Source organism: Pteropus alecto, unplaced genomic scaffold, assembly GCF_000325575.1.
Source record: "Pteropus alecto unplaced genomic scaffold, ASM32557v1 scaffold86, whole genome shotgun sequence".
NCBI classification, from domain to species: Eukaryota; Metazoa; Chordata; class Mammalia; order Chiroptera; family Pteropodidae; genus Pteropus; species Pteropus alecto.
Genome location: NW_006442109.1, coordinates 12463700 through 12479196, shown reverse-complemented (window position 1 = coordinate 12479196; position 15497 = coordinate 12463700).

Below are 15497 nucleotides of genomic sequence, written 5' to 3'. Positions count from 1 at the left end.
ATTATGCCTGTGACACAAAGTACTCATTTGAGTGAGGCTAGCAATATAGCCAACTAGGTAGCCAATAAAGTTTCTTAGGCTGTTGTGAGCTGAACTGATCTTGGAACACATTATGTGACCCCAACAATTCCAGCAGTGACAACTAGTAATGTGGATGTAGGATGGGCTCTGGAAATTCCCAGAGGTGACCAGCAGAACCTTGGCCAGAATTCAGAATAAAAAGGTCATAAATCCAAAGTTACAATGGAAATGATAGCTGAGGAACGATGTCAACAATGTTTTAGATGTTAGAAAATAAATGAACAAGTGATAACTGATTTAGGAGACCTGAGAAAGGTGAAAGCTAAGGTTAAAAAAAAACCTGTAAGAGACAAGGCAATTTTGGTCATAGACCCATCAAATTGGGGGCACTGGGTATCTCTGAATACAGGGTTGCAGGTCAAGGTTGGGGGGGTAATACATTGACTAAAAATCTTTTTTTCTTTTTACTTCATTGGAGTATAATTTACATTATAAAATTTACTCATTTAAGTGTAAAACTTAATAATATTTGCCAAGTTATATAACCACCATCATATCCAGTTTTAGAATATTTTTATTTACTTATCTATTTTCTATCTCTATAGATTTGCCTATTCAAGACATTTTATATAAATGAAATTATACAAGATGTGGTCATTTGTGTTTAGTTTCTTCTGGTTAGCATAATATTTTTGAAGTTCATAATGTTGTAGCATGTATCAGTCATTTATTATTATTTTTTTAGTCTTAGGAACATCTTTTACTTATTTGTCTTTTGTGATCACAGCACACAGTGGTGATCACAGTATTTCACAGAAATAATGCTATCTGATTCATTCACATAGCTAGCACTCTTTAAAACATTTTAAAAATGGTAATAAATGCATATCTTAAAATTCACCATCTTAGTCATTTTTAAGTATCCAGTTTAGTAGTATTAAGTATATTCACATCATTGTACTATAAATCTCCAGAGCTTTTTCATCTTGCAAAACTGAAACTCTATACCCATTAATCAAACACTTCCATTTTTCCTTCCCTCCAGGCCCTGGTAAACACCATTCAACTTTCTATTTCTATGAATTTGACTACTTTAGATACCTCATATAAGTGAAATTAGTTTTTAACTGGCTTATTTCATTTAGCACAATATCCTTAAGGTTCATCCATGTTATACCTTGTGACAAGATTCCCTTCCTTCATAAGGCTGAACAACATTCCATTGTGTGAGTGTGTGTATACCACATTTTGTCAATTCATCCATTGATGGACACTTGGGCTGCTTCCACCTTTTAGCTATTGGGAATAAGGCTACAATGAACATGGGCGTATAAACATCTTGATTCTGCTTTCAATTCTTTTGAATATATACCTAAAAGTGGAATCGTTAGATTATATGGTAGTTCTAGTTTTAAGTTTCTGAGGAACAGCAGTTGTTCATTGATTTTTTATTGCAGAATAATATTCCATTGTCTGGCTATGCCAAATTTGGTTATCCATTTATCAGCTGATTTTACATTTGGGTTACTTTCACTTTTTGGCCATTATGAGTAATGTAGTTATGAATATTCATGTGCAAGTCATTGTATGGACATGTTTTTATTTCTTTTCAGTAGATACTTAGAATTGGAATTTCAGTAGATACTTAGAATTGAAATTTATATGATAAATTTCTTTAACTTTTTAAGAAATAGCTAAACTGTTTTCCAAAATAGCTGCATCATTTTGTGTTTCCACCAACAGTGCATGAGGGTTCCTAGTTCTCTGTGTCCCTGCCAACACTCATCTGCCTTTTTCATTACTGGCTAACAGTCTTTAAGATATAGGCAATACGCCAGATTTCTACCCCTAATCAGGCAGAAAACTAAGAGACTAAAGAGGTACTCTCTAGAAGCCAGAGAGACCATGTAGGGCTATCTCTAGATCTAACTTTGCAGGTTTTAGGAAATATAGGAAGATAGAGGATCAAGTTTTAAGACATCAAGAGGAAACTATCAGATGAATCCAAAGTGTGGGACATTCCATAATCTGTAAAATAACTGGTATGGTCTTCTTCAAAAGTTATTTATTTATTTTTTTAAAGGAGACTTCTTGATTAAAAGAGACTAAAGAGACGTAACAACCAAATACAATGCATGAGATTTAATCGGTTTTTATTCTGAGGGGAAGTGTCTTTAAAAGATATTTTTGGAACACATACAGAAAGACAAAGCAAATGTGGCAAACGTTAGCAACTGTTGAACCTTGGTGATGACAAAATGCATATTCCTTATACTATTCATATATATATATAAATTCAATAATAAAAAATGAAATAAAAATGCCATTTTGAAAAAGACAAAATATATCTATATCAAATATCATATTCTGCTGGGCAGAAACATCAAGAAAGTATATTTGGCCAACCGGGATAGTAGACAACACTTCTGTCACTTACATTGCCCATGTAACAGTCTTTAAGTCTCTTCAAGTATTACTACCTTCTTGTCAGTGACATCCTTCTTGGAACCCTGGGGATAAACAGTGACACAACCACACATCCTTCTTTCCCTCTCTAATTATCTGAGAACTTGTAGATAATTTCAAAGGACAAACAGTGACCAAGCACAGCTAACCCTCTCTAAAATCCTCTGGGAAAAGATTTTAAAGGGCTCTTTTTCCTATCAGAATATAAGGTTCTTATTTAGAATCTATGGGCCGAAAGTCCCATATTCAGCATACATTCCCTGTCCTGTTGAACTTTTGGCTGATAACCTGCAACGTTTTATGTATTTATCTCACCCCTCCCCAATCTCCATGTTAAGGGAATTCATCTTCAAATTCCCTATGTGCATATGTGCTTTACAAAGAATGGGTGCTAAACATTTTGAATGAATGAATGAATAAAGTTGAGAGAGGACTTAAAAAAAGAAAAGAACAGAGTAGGAAACACAAAAAAGCCTGATAGAAATAGACAGACTTTTCCAAAGCTATCTTAAGGCATTAGCTATGAACGCAGACCTCAGGATTGGTAACCATAAGGATACTGAGAGCCCTTGGAAATCATTAACCCTTCTTGCCTGCCCACAACACACCTCATAAGAGCTCTTTCAACTCAGTAAAAAATATCCCTTCCTTAGCCTTGAGGACAATAATTATTTTTCCCACTTATTAAAAATGCATACACCTGCGAAAATCAATTCTTTGAAAATAGAGCAATCAAGGTTGGAGCACCATTGAATTGCTCCTGCTGCTGCTAATTAAAGTGAATTCATCAGCACTGAGGGTTGAGCCTGCACGTTGGGATGCAAAAGAGCTCGGTGCCAACAGCTCTGGCTTCCTGCTTCAACCTCTTTTTGTTTTCAACAATCTAAAAGGAAATGCAAATATAATTAGTTGAAAACAGTGGCTTTGCAGGAAAAGTCTCTTTCCAGATTGTAGGTGCTTTACTCTTCACTGACCTGGAAGAAGAGTTTCATTCGTGAACCCCACAAAAATCTATCCTCAAAATGGAGACTTGGAAGGACAACCAGAAAAACCAGAATGTTCTTATAACATTCTTCTGAAAACTTTACCTGAGTCAGGTGACATTATTTCTAAGTTAACTCATGTACGCCCCAGTTTTTCTGAATCCTGACCACCTCTTGTAGCACAGACTCAAATCTTTCTTATACAAGCCCCTCGGTGGCAGAGGTTGGAAAGCGCCAGCAGCTGTCTTTTGTAAGACAAGTAGAGCCACCATGTGGTCCATTGGGGAAATTGTGTTTGAGGCTGTAGTCTTGCAGAAACAGCTTGAAATGAGGATGACCTCAGAGGGAGGAGACAGAAAACAACAGAAAGCAGGCAGCATTGCCAAGGAAAGATGGAAAAAGAGATATCGTGTTGAAAAAAAAGAATGTAGTGTTCCAATGGCAACTGTGTTTAGGAAGTGCCAAGTTAAAAGAACCTTCTTCTCCGACCCTCTGAAGGTCTAGAATGTGAATCCCTCAGAGTAGTATATTAGGCAGTATTTTAAAAATTGATTTATCAGAGAGCCCTTTTTATATGAAGCATCTCAAGTTTTGGTATTCTGTGATAAATTTGATAAACAGTTTAGAGACATATGGTGAATGACAAAGAAATGGCAGCTATTGGTATGTGGAAATACTTCTCCAATATTAGAGAAATTTAATTATTATAGAGCAATAATGTTCTTTAATGACAATACTAACCCAAAAGATTAGCACGTGGAATCTTTCAGTTGGGCAGGTCCTTCAAATACATTTGGAATAATTCAAAGCAGGCACTCCCCTCTAACATTTCTGAAAGATGGTCACAGCCAGTATTTGACAAATGCCATGGACCTCACCATGTTTGGAACTCGCTAATTTGAGATAAATCATTCCCTTTCTTTTCAACTCTGTAAGAAAGTATTTTCTTATACAGATCTAAAGTTAGTCCCTATACCTTACACGATTTGGTCTTAGGTCTGCTATTTGAAGCTCTACAGAATGACTGATCTTTTTTTCTCCATGTCTCATGAATTTAGAGTTGTTATCCCTTCTCAAAATCTTCTCCAAGAGAAGCTTCCCCAGTACCTCGCACTACCTGTTACCTTGATACGGTTTTCAGACCCCTCAGGCTCATGGTCGCCTTCCTAAACATCCTTCTTTTGTATCAATGTCCTGCTTAAAAAGTGTATAACTTGGAACTGCAAACAGCATTTAAGTGTCATCCGATCAAAGCAATGGGCAGTGTGACTATCTGGATATTGTACAGATGTAAAAATTATTTATTTTAACAAAATCTAAATATTTACCAGGGTTTAGGGCTTTTTAAACAGTAATATCCTGAGGCAATAAAATCTCTCAGGTCTGTTTCCATTGTTGTTAAACCAGGAATCTCACATTCTATACATTCGTGCATGTATCGTTTTATTTCTTATAACATAAATATCATGCTTAATTCGGTCCTTAGACATTTAATTTAGTTGGTGTTAGCCATCATTTTATTGTTGAGATATTCTTCTCCTCACTCGCCTGTTTTTTTTCTTCTTTATTCATTCAATCAAGATTCATTGAACAACTTTTACTTATTGATCATTTGTTAGAGTCTGGGGATTCAAGACATTGTTTCTGTTCCAAGGGAGCTTGACGTCTAATGGGAGAGCATTGACAATTGTTTTCATAATGTGACAGGGCTCTACAATTGTCACAAGAAACTTTCCTCCAAAATTGGATTGACCCAGACCCCAACATTATTTGGTTGGGACAGTTCTATCAGATGAAACTTTCTCTGAAGTTTTCATGAGAAATTTATCAGGTGTCTTGTTGAAAATGAAATAAGGCCTACATTATTAAATCAAGAAAATGTCTTCAACATTCAAAAATAAAATTAGAAAGGATGAATGACTCAAACCCTAAAATTAAATACAGACACATCAATTGAACTGTATATCAAACTGCTAACATAACACCAGAGAAAAAATAATTAATTCAAATAATTTTTGAAAACAGTATAATCTTACTGCGTTGAAAACATCTTGAGGACAAAAAAAAATGCAAAAAATCTTGAATTTACTTAGTAGGTTTGTTATTAGCAAAGCAACCAGTGTTATCATTCTGAAACTATTTTGCATATATTTGTAGGGTAGAACAAATAAGTATATATACTGATATTTTTGGAATCGAGGTTTTCACCATGGGAGAATTTGAAACTCAAGGAGGCGAGAAATAACCCAGTGGTAATGGGTTTGCATTGGCGATATCAGTATAAACTCAATATATATATATATATTTTTAAAGAGTATATATTCCAGGTATGCCTACTGAACAGGCTTAGAAATAATGATACCTCAGTAGCTAGGATGCCCAGGATTTGTTTTTTTTTAAACATAATTTCTCACTAACAGTAACCAGGCCTCCTTAGAAAAACCAATGATTGCAGGAAAGTATAAGATGAGCCTGGAAAATCTTATTGTGCCAGAAAGCAAGGACATGCTCAAAGACTGGAGACATGTTAAAAGGACACAGAGCCAGCTTGAAAAGCCTCCCGTGGTCAATTGTTAAGTAACAATTTAATATTGTTACTTAAATTAACAGTAACAATAATGAATTATAATGGGCTGTATAAAAAAAGAATCCATTTGTGCAGATGGAACAGTCACTGGGAAACAGTTTGGCAGATGCTCATAAAGCTAACCATACACTTACCATACAACCCAGAAAGACTGAGAGGAAAAGGAAGAGGAAATTTTTTTATAGAAGAATATCAGTTAATAAATGTAGAAAAATAATAAAATTTTCTTAAATCATGATTTTGTCAATACATTACAAAGGTAATAATAATCAATTAATTAATATCATTAATAGATACTAAAACTATTGAGTGAAAGAAAACATGTGCATGATCTCTAAGTATCACCTACTTATTAGCTAATAATGAGAAGAAAAATAAATATTTATAATAGAGAGATATGGTAGACACTGCCTTACCACACATTAAATTTACAGTCATACTATCATGTGGTTCTACTGCACATCTACTAGAATAACTAAAATTAAAAAGATTGACAATACCAAGTGCTGCCCAGGATATGATGCAACTAAAATCCTAGTACCTTGCTGGCGGGAGTGCAAAATGGTACCGTCTCTCTGTAAAACAGTTTGGCAGATTCTTATAAAGCTAAGCATACGCTTACTGTACAAATCATCAGGCCCATTCCTGGGTATTTGCTTAAGAGAAACGTAAACAAATCCACATGAATGGTCACAGCAGCTTTATTCATAATAGCTAAAATCTAGAGATAACCTAACTATCCATTAACTAGTTAAGGAATAAACAACTTTTGCTATAGTCATACGATGAGATGCTAACTGACAATAAAAAGAAACAAACTATTGATACATGCAACAACACAGATAAATCCCAAAAGCATTATGCTAAATGAAAGAAGCCAAATACAAAAGGCTATATACTGTATGATTCCATTTACTTATATTCATGAAAAGGCAAAACTATGGTGATGGAAATCACATCCGTGGTTGCCAGGATTTGGGAGCTGAGAGAAGAGATGGAGTACATAGAGGTGTGAGGGAACTTTTTGAGATGATGGAAATAGTCTATATCTAGATCAAAATGATAGTTATGAACCTATATACATTTATACAAAATTTATGGCACTATAAAGAGTGAATTGTACCATATGTAAATTATCTTAATAAGCCTAACCAAGAATTAGCATCACCAATAATTGGGGAAAAAAGACGTCGTGTCCCTCTTGATGTCAAATATGGGAAGCATCACCTCTTGTAGTAATCTGGCTAAAAATAACCTCAATCTAGCCATGGGATATTCCATAAGACAACTGTCCTGGACAATTAAAGTGTCAATGTCTTGAACCGCCCCCACTCAAAGTGGGGGGATGAGAAAGGAGAGCTGTTCTAAATAAAAGAGATTGAGGAAATATGACAACCAAATACAATGGGAACTTTAATTGAATATTGAGAGTGTTAATTTAAAAACAACTACAAAAGACATTTGGGGGTTTAATTTGAGAAATCTGATTATGACTATATATTAGCTGATTCTATTGATTCTATTAAATTTTTAGTTGTCATAATGGTATTGTGGTTCTTGTTCTTAGGAGATGTGTGCTAAAATATATAGATGTGAAGTGTTATGATGTCACAATTTACTTTTCAATGGTTAAACTAAAAAAATATAAGTTGGATGGGGGAAGCAGTTATTACAAAACATTAACAATTGATGAATTTAGGAGATTGTCCGTGTTTTATGTGCTCTCATTATACCTTCTGTCAGATTTATATAGATTTAAAATTTTTCAAAATAAAGAATGAGGAGAGAAAATAGATTATTTAAAAAATTTAGACATTTAATTGACCAGAACTTTAGTTATGGGAAAATCCATATATTCATATAGAACAAGTTATTACAAATGAATGAAATTTTCCTTATCCATTCACCCATTACTTACTTTAAAAAAAAAAAAAAGGTTCAATTTAGGCTTCCCCACTTCTTTCCTTTTAAAACAGCCTAGGAGAATTTGAAATGCTGAAGCAATCATTTTCTTGACCTGAACTACATTTTTTTAGACCTGACTAATCTTGGCTGACTATATAAAGCAAAAATGTATACAGCAAAAATTGACTGCCCAAGAGAAAATGGACAAACTTGCCATCATCATGTGAAATGTTAATATCCTTCCCTTAGTAACTGACAGATTAGACACATGAAAAAACAATCAGTAAGTACTACATAGAAGATTTGGAGAGGACAATCATACAGAACATTGTAACAACAAAACTGAAGAAAAGCCTTTTTTTCAAGCATAACTGAAACATTTGTAAAATTTGGGCATGTGGTAAGCCATAAAGCAAGTCTCAATAAATTTCAAAGAATCAGTGCCTAACGGAACACTCCCTCTAATCACAATGTAACTAAAATAGAAATTAATAACAAAAGGAAAACATTCAAAATCTATACTTTTGAAATTACAAATACACTTATAAATAATTCATAGGTCAATGACAAAACAAAAGTAATGAAAATTAGGACAGTCTTAGAACTTTCCCATCCAACCAAAAAAGATCTGCACATCAAAACGTGTTGAGATACAACTAATGGGGGTACTCAGAAGAAAACGCACAGCTGTAAAAGTTTATAATAGAATAATTTTCTTAGCCAAATAAAGTACAGCCAAATAAAGCAAAGCATTCTATTGGGAGAGCTTGATCCCAGGGGGCAAGAGTGAAAGAGGGAGTGAAGAAGGAAAGGAGGGAGAGAGATGAGAGGATGCACTTTATGCTGCTACTAGCGGTGCTCTGTCTGGATCCTTATTTGAGGATCCTTATTTATGAAATGCCTCTCTGATTGTACACAGTGAAGAGAAAGGAGAACGTTTATCCATAGGCTTCATCCACCATCAGTCAGAGGCTTGCCCAAGAAGGTGCATAATCTTCCACATTTCTAAACTGAGCATCCAGGGCAGGAGGTACTGCCACAGGCCTTAGGCAAGGAACGGTCAGTTTCACTCACTTGGAATCTGGCTAGAACCCCTACATTGTCTATAATATTGAAGATGTACATCCCTAGGACCCAGTATTTCTACTCATAATTATGTACATACCTAGGACCCAGTATTTCTACTCATAATTATACCCCAAAGCAGTTGAAAACTGTGCACCAGAAAAATATTCATAAAAGCCTGATTTGTAATTTCACAAAATCAGAAGCAACATAAATCCCATCAATAGTAGAATGGATTAAAAATGATGATATAATCTCAATGGAACAATGTAGTGCAATAAAAATGAATGAAATGCAGCTAACACATCTCAAAAGCAACACTGAAAGATAAAAGAGCTGGTAACCAGAAAACGCAAGCAATGCGATTCCATTTGTATTAAATGTCTACAACATACAAAACTTAATGACATATTATTGAAGACTCCAAATGTGTGTAAAGCTAAAAAGAAAAGCGAAAGAATGATTGATACAAATTTTAACGATAACTTAAAGGAGAGGAACAAATGCAAGGGAGGAGAGGGGAGGAATCAGAGGGTCCTCAAAAGTGTTAGCATATTCTATTTCTAATGCTGAGTGCAGTGTACACAGTGTATACAGAATTAATTTTTGTTCTTCAAAAGTGTGCGCATGCATTATATGTTCCCTGGCATAATATACTTCACTACAACAATAAAAATAGTTTTTAAAAAGATTTCATGTACTATTAATACCTTTACCTTTTTCCAATCTCACACTGAGCAAAAAAGTATGAGTAATCATGTACTGTTAGTACTTAAAGTTAAGAGACTAGATTTTCTTATATTTTAAAAACAAAACCCCATCTTTTCAGCCCTAGGTATTTACTTAAGATAAATTAATACTACATTCTTTGTGCTTTTGTTTCAGACCACTTAATGTAAATGTGAGTTAATTCTATTTATTCAGACTTTTCCATTTCTATCACACTTTTTCACTCGAGCCTGAAGGTATAAATTGTTTACATTTCCTGCCCTGCTCCAGTCAAGTGATTTCCCTTTATATTCAGTAAATGGTGCTTGTTCACACATCACTTTTAAAAAGATATAATGGAGCAATACTTTATTGTTAAGAACAAAACACCTGTGTGCCTACATGAAAAGATCATTTAAAAGGATTTTTTTGTTGTTGTTATTATTACAGGTTATGCTTTTAAGATAGTGGAAAACATTGCTAAAATCATTACAATAACACGGCCTCCAACTTCTTCTAATTTGCATTCTCGTTCTAGACAGAATTGAGTAGTGGTAAAAAGTTGCCAGAAATGCGGGCAGAACCAGCTCTTTGAAATCACAGCCTAGAGCCCCGACGGGCCTGCCGTCATTCACAGGTAATTGGCTGAGCCCCTTCTCTTTTCCAGGGAACCTGCACTATATTCAACACCTTTGGAAAGACGTGGCAGAAGTCTCCTCTTGGCCTCCAATCCACAAAGCCAAAACAGCTTTCTGCTGTTCCTGGGCTAGTGCTCCACCCCAATAAGACTTTCTCCAGAGGGTGAGAAGAACACTAAAACTTACCTGGATTAAGCTCAGTTTTGTCAAGGACAGCTCTTTAATGGGACTGCTCTTGTTAAATAATCAGAGGAAGCTCATTAACAACTTAAAGCACTATTCATCAAAGCCCTACTCCTCTCAGGGACTCCTGGATTTTTAAAAACTTCCTATTTTAAGTTGATTTCCAGAGAAGCAGCTTCTGAGCTGAGAATTCAGGTGCAAATGATTTATTAACAAAGTGCTTTACAACAGAAACTGGTAAGGAGATGGGGAAGCAGGACAGGGAATGGAGCGGTAGGGTTTAGGACATGCTACCCTGAAACATGGCACCTTGGCATCCTAACTCTCTTAAACTGAAAGAGTTTGAGAAACCAACAGAAGCAAGAAGGTCTCTCTGACCTCACCTTTCTTCCCTGCAAGCAGAGATAAATCTGCCATGTGAAAGGTCCCCTCCAGGTACCAGGAGGATAGAGGCATCCCCATCACCAAAGATGGGGAATTTAGGACTGAGAAGGCTATATAATCAAACCTTGTTACTTCTTCACCATATTACCACCCCTAGCCCAAACTCCTTTGTCTTGTCAATGCTTTACACATTTATTGTTCCATTGTCTAAAAGATATAAAAGCTTTCTGCTGTTACTTCTTTAAGCCTCATATCTTGGTAGGGCTCCCATACATATATATATGTGCATATGTATTTAAAATTGTTTTTCTCTTGTTAATCTGTCTTTATTATGGGGGAGGGGTAGGTGGGTCTCAGCCAAGAATCGAGAAAGATAGAGAAAAAATTATTTTCCTTGCTTCAGACAAAATCCTACAGAAGTAGCTTCAATTTGATATTGCAGGGGAGCCCTGGAGGGTAGGTAGTGCCTCAGGGTCTGTCCTGACCTGAGGCAAGGGAACTCGGTTTCAGAGTCCTAAGGGCCGCACAAAGAGAACCTCCCAGGCGTTAGCCAAGCTCTCTGTGCACTGTCTGCAGTAGCCCAGGGCAGTTCTCCAAAGAGTCACTCGTGAGTCACAGTACCTGCAGTCAAAGCACAGGAAGCTTGGGGAGGCGCCAGTAAGAGCAATCACGAGGAGCACCAGAGGTGTCCCACCCTGCCCTTCAGGGCCTTTCCTGACATGAGACTGGGCAGGTACCAATGCTCAGGCAAGTCAACCAGTCAGGACCCTGAGGCCCAGGTCTGCTCAGCCCGTCCCTCAGTTGCGCTGCTGTCCCCAGCTCTCTGACTTCCCCTTAGAAGCCCTCGGGGCATGGCTGTCTGCAACCAGAGCTCCCTGGGTTGTTTGGCCCTGGGCTCCCTGAGATGAGCACTCAGGCAGAGCTCACCTCTAAGCCTGGGGTGTGTGTGTGTGTGTGTGTGTGTGTGTGTGTGTGTGTGTGTGTGTGGTCGGTTTACCTCTGGTGGAGTCACTAAAGGTTATCAGGTTTCAGACCCTGCTTGGGATTGCAGGATCAGAGAATGTAAGAAAACGATCTAGGTGGCAGATTTTAAAAAGAGAATTATTGTTCACTTTAACTTCTGCATGAGCCCTCCTGATTCCCTGGTGCTAAGTGACTCTAGCGAATCCCTCATAGGAGCCAAACCCCTCAGGCTAAAGCAGCTGAACAGGCCTTGCCCCACCCTCATTTCTCTCCCTGGACTCTAACTCCCACCCCCGTCACTGCGGCTCCCTTTCCCCTACCCCCATCGTTGTCTTTCTGCCCCACTGCTCCTCTCCCAGTCGGGTGACCAGTTGTTGGATCTGGCACTACTGAGACACAGGTGGAGCCACCTGTTCCTGCCAGGCCTTTCTGCCCCGCCTCCAGCAGCTGCTAGCTCCTGGGCATGTCAAAGATCCAAGCAAGGAGAGGGAAACAGGAAGAAACAGAAGCGAGCTTTGCCAGACTAGCCAGCCGCCCTCATCAGCCTGTCCCGGAAAAGCAAATTGAGAATTTTCAGCCAAACCCAAACCAGGGCTCCTATCAGGGATCATCCAGGTTCAAATTCCAAATTTCTGGAGCTGCAGGATGTGCTCAAGCTTGTTCATACATGAACAAATTAAAATAACAACAACAACAAAAACCATCTTTCCAACATCTGACTTAACTCAATATTAAAAAAAGAAGAAAACCGTCTTTCCAGTGTCAGTGCTCTTATTTTACACCTTTCACTAAAAATATTCCAAAGTTCCTGAGATCTGAGTAGAATCTGGCTCAGGTTTGCTTCGGATTCTGGAGGCCGCTGGGTACCCAGGGTCCTGTACTACTCCAATTATTACCCTGCAGCTCAAAGCACAGAGACATTCGGCTGTGCTTTTTTTCTATTTCCTTGAGGACTGCAGTTATTTTTATTTATCATGTTAAGAAGATTGTCGCATTTAAATACAAGTTTGAAAAGAACCAAAGAATTCTTTATTCCTACATCTTTCTGTGATTTAATCCCAGGACATTTTGTGAAGGAAAGCAGTTTCTGGGGTAGATGCTGTCTGTCAATCATATTGTATTGCCAGCATTGGCTAAGGGATATCATATACTGGCTATTCATACAATTTATAGTGCACAAGGAAATGTTTATAATTAAAATATTGAGAAGTCAAATACACTATAGAGTGAAATGTATAGAGAGATAAGCATAACGTGATGAAAGATTTATCTTTTTACCTAACATTTCTTGTCATCCAAAGAACCAGCAATGGCTTTTTAGGGATTGTGATGAAATTGTGTGTGTGTGCATATATACAATCAACAAATGTATGACCAGGGAGCCAAGAATACTTAATGCGAAAGGATAGTCTCTTCAGTAAATGGTGCTGGGAAAACTGGATCATCACCTGAAAAAGAATGAAATTGGACGTCTATCTTACACCACTCACAAAAATTAACTCAATATGGATTAAAGACCACTGAGACACAAACTCCAAGAAGAAAACATAGGAGAAAGTCTCCTTTACATGGGTCTTGGCAATAATTTTTTTAACATGATACCAAAAGCACAAGCAACAAGGCAAAAAAAAACAAGTGGGACTACATCAGACTAAAAACTCATATGTAGAAGCAAGCAACAAAGTAAAAAGGCAACTGACAGAATGAAAGAAAATATTTGCAAATCATCTATCTGATATGCAAGGAACCCATACAACTCAGTATCAATAATAATAATGATCTGAATAAAAAATGCACAGAAGACCTGAATAGGTATTTTTCTAAAGGAGACATCCAAAGAGCTGACTGGTACATGAAGAGATGCTCAACATCATTAATCATTAAGGAAATGCAAACCAAAACCACCATGAGTGAGATATCACCTCACTCATGGTAAAATGACGATCATGAAAAAGGCAAGAAATAATGAGTGTTGGTAAGGAGGTGGAGAAAGGGAACTCTTGTGCGCTCTTGGTGGCAATGTAAATTGGTACAGCCACGATAGAAAACAATATGGAGGGTCCACGAAAAATTAAAAATAGAACCACCATATGATCCAGCAAACCCACTTCTGAGTATATATCCAAAGGAAATGAAATCACAGTCTTGAAGAATTACACGACACCATTGTTCACAGTAGCCAAGACATGGAAATAATTTAAGTGTCCATTGACTGAACGAATGGATAAAGAAAATGTGAGATTATATATCTGTATAATGGAATATTATTTAACCATGAGAAAGAAGGAAATCCTGCCATTTGCAACAACACAGTTAACGTTTTGAGGAAATTATGCTAAATGAAAGAAGTCAGACAGAGGAAGACAAATACTGTATCATCTCACTTACGCGTGGAATCTAAAACACCGAACTCCTAAAAACAGAAAGTAGAATGGTGGTTGCCAAGGAAATGAGAGGCAGAGTGATAAGGAGATGTTGGTTAAAGAGTACAAACTTACAGTTATAAGCTGAATAGGTTCTGGGGAACTAATGTATAGCATGGTGACCATAGTTAACAATACTGTATATGTACTTGAAAGTTGGTAAGAAAGTAAGTATTAAATGTTCTCACCACTAAAAGGAAAAATAAAAAGCTGATGGAGGTGTTAACTAAACTTACTCTTGTTACACCTTAAACTTATACATTGTTATGTGGTCAATTATATCTTAATTAAAAAAAATAAATTGTGTGTGTGTGCGTGTGTATGCGTGTGAAGCAGTGGATTAAAGAAAATAATTCTTGCAAAACGCCTGGCCTATAATATGTTTTAAAATATGGTAATTTACTACTGAGAGAAAAAAATAGAAAAAAAAGAAGAAAAATCCCACGGTCAATCACATTTTAGAAAACTCTGTTTCAACGAAATTAAGCAGGTGCCTTTACTGCAGGATGTCTCTGAGCCAATCATATGTTAATTGTTATAATTGTTATGATTTGAATGTCTGTGTCTTCTCCAAATTCACATATTAGAATCCCAATGCACAGTGTGATAGTGTTAGGGGGTGGGGTCTTTGGGAGGTGATAGGGTCATCAGGGTGCAACCCTTACGAATGGGATTAGTGTTCTTCATAAAACAGAGCTCCCTAGTCCCTTCCACAAAGTGAGTACACATCAAGAAGTTGGCAGGAGTGGGGTTTAACCAGAACCTCACCATGCTGGCGCCTTGTTCTTGGCTCCAGAATTGTGAGAAACAAATTTCTGTTGGTTATAAGCTACCCAGTCTGTGGTACTTTGCTATAGCAACCCAAACAGATTAAGGCATTAATATACATTGTGAATCCTGGAGAGAAGTGGTATTACATGCTCTAAATGTCAGGCTTATGTGAACACAGAACCCCTTTTGTCTATGTAAAGACAAATTATTTTGTGGAACACTCTTTGGGAAACTCTTATTCAACCTATTCAGAAGCAAAACTATAGGAAATTACATTAAGTAATAACATTTTCAAAGCCATAATGTCTGTTACAACATATTTTATGAAATACAGATTTCACTCCTATTCACTTACCACCATCCGTTACCTTTATTTTGTTTGTTTATTTCATTAGTTTAT